The sequence below is a fragment of the Halyomorpha halys genome, unplaced genomic scaffold (assembly GCF_000696795.3).
Source record: "Halyomorpha halys isolate HHAL.00 unplaced genomic scaffold, Hhal_1.1 Scaffold62.1, whole genome shotgun sequence".
NCBI classification, from domain to species: domain Eukaryota; kingdom Metazoa; phylum Arthropoda; class Insecta; order Hemiptera; family Pentatomidae; genus Halyomorpha; species Halyomorpha halys.
The window spans coordinates 619,825-624,127 of NW_027116333.1; the positions used below are offsets into that span (position 1 = coordinate 619,825).

Sequence of the window (4,303 nt, forward strand, 5' to 3'; positions counted from 1 at the left end):
GGCTCTTCGATTAGGAAGATAGATAGGTTCAGATGATTTTGTAAAGCAGGGTACCACAAGCGTATGCCATGGATGCCAAAAAACAATGTCTTCTCAAAATTTTGCACAGACAAGAAAAAAATTAAAGTAGCAAATATACAGTAAATTCTAACAGTTACTTTACACCGTTTTTCTTCTTTTTTTTCCCCTACATATGTTACCGCTTTAAGGATAATTGTGATGGCAATTTTTTAGTTTGATAAGGGTGCCGCGTAATTTTTTAGGACATGAAGGGTGCCGTGGCGAAAAAAGTTAAGAGAATCGCTGGTGTAAGGGCTGATCTTGCGTATTTGGTTTTGGAGGGAAGTGTTTCGATCGCTGATGGTAACGGTATCGAACATTCGCATTAGTTGTTTTTTTTTTTTAATTATTATTGATGCTGTTTGTCTTGCGCTTCCCATTTACAAGCACCGGTATTATCAAGCTGTTCTTATTATGTTAATTTCTAAATAAGCTTTTCTGAGTATGTAAATACGGGACCCGCAATGCTGTTGAGTCGTGAAGAACAATATAGCCAATGCCCCGTATTCACTATGCTAATATAAAGTGCGACTGTGATTTCAAAATAAATGAAATGATTAGATGCTTTGAAAAAAAAAAAAAGTGATACGATTTTCAGTTTTAGTTTTAGTGTTAGTGAAAATTCAAAAAATTGAAGTGCGCCCCAGGACCTCACATATTCTCAAATCGAACAGTGATGTTTCAAAAATATTTTATTATATTCAGCCATTCTTTAGAATGGAGCACAGCTCCAGTAAAAGAGCACAAATCAACAAATTGTACATATATTTATATTTTGTAATTATTTTTATGATTTGAAACAAAAAATAAAATAAATAAATGAGATATACATCAGACCCTATTGGATTTGTTAAAAAAACCTTTCGAACGCATTTTCTCTTTTGATTGTTAATTACAGCTTTTCAGAGTATGCCTTTCTATACTCTGAAAAGGTTAACCCCAAACATTGTGGTCTTGAGATTGGGCATGAGCCACATTGCTCCAATATTTCCGTTATCCCTCTTCCAATTTTTTTTTCTTTTTTTTTGTGTGTGGAAACTAAAAATGCAGCAAATTATACTCTTACATATTTTGTTATTGCTTTATCCAGTTTCATGTTCTAATAGAAGGTATTTTCTGTGACAGGCAACTGGTTTGCGAAGCAACCAATAGAGTTCACTCCTTTACAAACCACCAAGGTCAAGGACATCCATCCCCGCTGTTTGCTTCCTTTTAGTGGCGTAAAATATCATTGGTCATTAATGCTATTTATACCTCATTTAATTTTGCTTACATTTGTTTAATTTTTTTTGTCTGTTCGATGTTATATTTGTTTGATTATAAAAACTAATTTATGTTGGAAATACTAATTTTACTGATTGATCATCATCTCTGAGGGTTTTTGAAATATACAGGTTTAATCCTAAGCTTTTGAAGTGTGATGTGAAATGTAGGCATTCTTGGAAAATATGGCTAATTGTCAAATTGTTGATACAATACTGGTAGTTCGGAGACGTTTCTTTTGAAATAAGATAGGAGTGGATGAGCCTCGTGTACCTATTCTTTGCCTAGTCAGTACAACATTCTCTCTACAGCATATGCGTCTATCAAATCCTTTTTAATGATTTTAATTTACTCCATGAGCTTTCATTCCACTAAGCCATTACCATTTATATTTGATTTTCTTTTCGAGCGGTTTTCTCATTTCTAATGGACGCGTAAAGCAATTAAAATTGCTTTACTCAGTTCCGGAACCACGAGTGCTTCAATTGCAGCGTGATCCCAACCCCGCAGTTTTAAAATGGTAAAATTAATTCGGTTACTATCCTCACCATATCTGAAAAAACAAAAAAAAAAATCAATTATAGCTTTTGTTTTTATTTGAAGTCTCGGAGAGTGCTACTTTAGCATGCATTAATAATTTTGAAAATATTTTTCTCGAAAACTATTTAAGTTCCCTCCATGAACTATTACAGAACGTTTGTGTCATATCCATAAACAGCAGAAAAAGTTATTAATAAACTAAAAAAGATAAATATTTAAACATTTTTTAGAAATTGTACAAACGGTCATTTTATTTTTACAAAAATCACAATATCTGAAGTCTCAGAAATATCAGAATGCACAAATTTGTTTGAAACTATTCCTCATTACATTGCCTACCAAATACATAAAAATACAGAGGCATTTTGACTAGGTTTAATTATTATTGACGGAAGGAGGATTATTATTATCTTTTATAATTGAAAAGATTATGGGTTGGTTAAACAAAACATCTTAACTTAAGCAGCAATATTTCTTAGGTCTGAATACAAATTTTAGAATATTTAATTAAAATAAGAAAATTAACACATAATCTCTTTTCGACCATCGTTTTGTAGAATACCTATCTATATATATTTTTTTTTTTGATTTGGCGAATTTTTTTCCAAATCTCTTTAGAATGATTGATGAATGTAGAAAACATGTATCCAATAGTATTTAAAAAAACTCCCAATATTGAATGCGTAGTTAGAAGAACATACTGTAAGCTGTGGTACCTCGTAAGTTTGAAAAAACGTTAAATACCATTTAAAAAAATTTCGCTGTTCTGGACGAATAATGACACACGTGTAATTGTTTGTAAAATTGTCTTTATTATCTTGGCTGGCTCAAAAATGCATTAATATTTGATTGTAAAACAATATATTAGCGTCAAATCATAAGTAACTTCCGTTTTTTTATCGGACATTTATTTTTCTCTCATTGCATAACAAAATTATATTAATTTATTATGTATCCACCACTATTATCTATAACGTGTGAAGAAAACGGTTGGGGGGAGTGCGGTCAAAATGCAACACAAATAAGTTGAAATAACTTATTTAATCGTGCCAACGTTGACAGCACACTGACCATCTTCTCATATAATTCATCCACGGTCAACTATCATCATTATTATCTACAACCTTCTGCCATCTTCCTGGCAGTTTATCAACTCCTACCTTGTAAAATGTGATTGGTTTGGACTGGAAGAAGTTTTCGACCGCCTACCTGAGTTGGTCTGAAGAATTGAAGGTTTTTCTATTAAAACACCCCCTATTTCAGAGGTTTAAAAAAACAGTTTAACGTAACGTGTATCCCACAAGACATTTGACAAAAGATTTAATGAAGTTTGTATAGTGAAAACTTATTGTAATGATAACTCATTGATTCTACTTAGCTGCATTGGAAGTTACTTATGACTCAATGTAATAATTGTATTTACAAAATTCAACATGTGAAGGTAGATTTTTCTTTATAGTTCGCATGCTTATTCAGATTCCACCCCAGTGGAATAACAACACAATTGGCAATTGTCTCGTAAAAAGGAAAGTGTTTTATACTTTTGCCTTGAACGATATCGACTCAACTGCTGTTTATGACAAGATTGGAACTTGTTTTTAGCGCTACAACGACTTAACTGTTCTCTGTGTCATAAAGCCAATAAATATTCATCCCATTTGACATAATATATTACTCATTTCGTCACTGTCGAACCTAGAAGATAATTAAAATTTTTTATCATAACGAATTAATTCGGCCGTTTATATGTATTATAAGCTTACGGCAGGAAAATTTCCCTTCCAGAAAATATATTAAAATACTTAATTCGCCTGATAATAGTAAACTGATTCCATTTTCCTATAAACCCTGTTACGGTAGCCTTAAATAATTTTAGTTTGTTTATTTTTATCAAAATAAACTTTTTCTTCATATTATTAATTGTTTTCTTGCTATAAATTTAAAATTTGTGATAAATTTTCAGAAGAGTAATGTACGTATTTACATGGCACTGGTTACTGTGATACTAGTATTTATTATTTTATGTATTGAAATGCCTTAAAAGTTACAATAGTAACCCACAATATTACCTACTATCATAGAAGAATAAAACTAAATCTGTGGACCATTCTATTTAAACTAATTCGAATTGTTTTCCTTTTGCTTGTTCCGTAAAATTTCAATTTTTGCAGCTGTGTTATACTTTTAGAGCAGCGACATGTTATTATTTTTTTTAATATCTCCTTTTTCTCAACTAGTAATTTTAAATTGTAAAGAAGTTAATAAAAACAAAAAATATATTAAATACAAACATTTCAATAATAATTAAGCATCTTCATTTTGACTCAATATAATAATGTAAGAAAAAACAAAAAGGAATACTATTACAATACTATAAGGAACTATACTATAAAGGAATACTTAAAAACGCTTGAATATTTGTAGAAACAATTACGCCAAA

The 4,303-nt window shown here is 30.8% G+C and overlaps 1 long non-coding RNA gene across 1 annotated transcript in view; it reads right to left on the reverse strand.

Moving 5' to 3' along the window:
• The window catches only part of LOC106692594 (uncharacterized), a 24,150-nt gene that overhangs the window by 1,272 nt on the left and 18,575 nt on the right, over positions 1-4,303 (reverse strand). The window contains exon 2 of the long non-coding RNA XR_001344987.2: positions 1,707-1,876. This is a non-coding gene — a long non-coding RNA (uncharacterized lncRNA). The remainder of the gene's footprint in view (positions 1-1,706; positions 1,877-4,303) is intronic.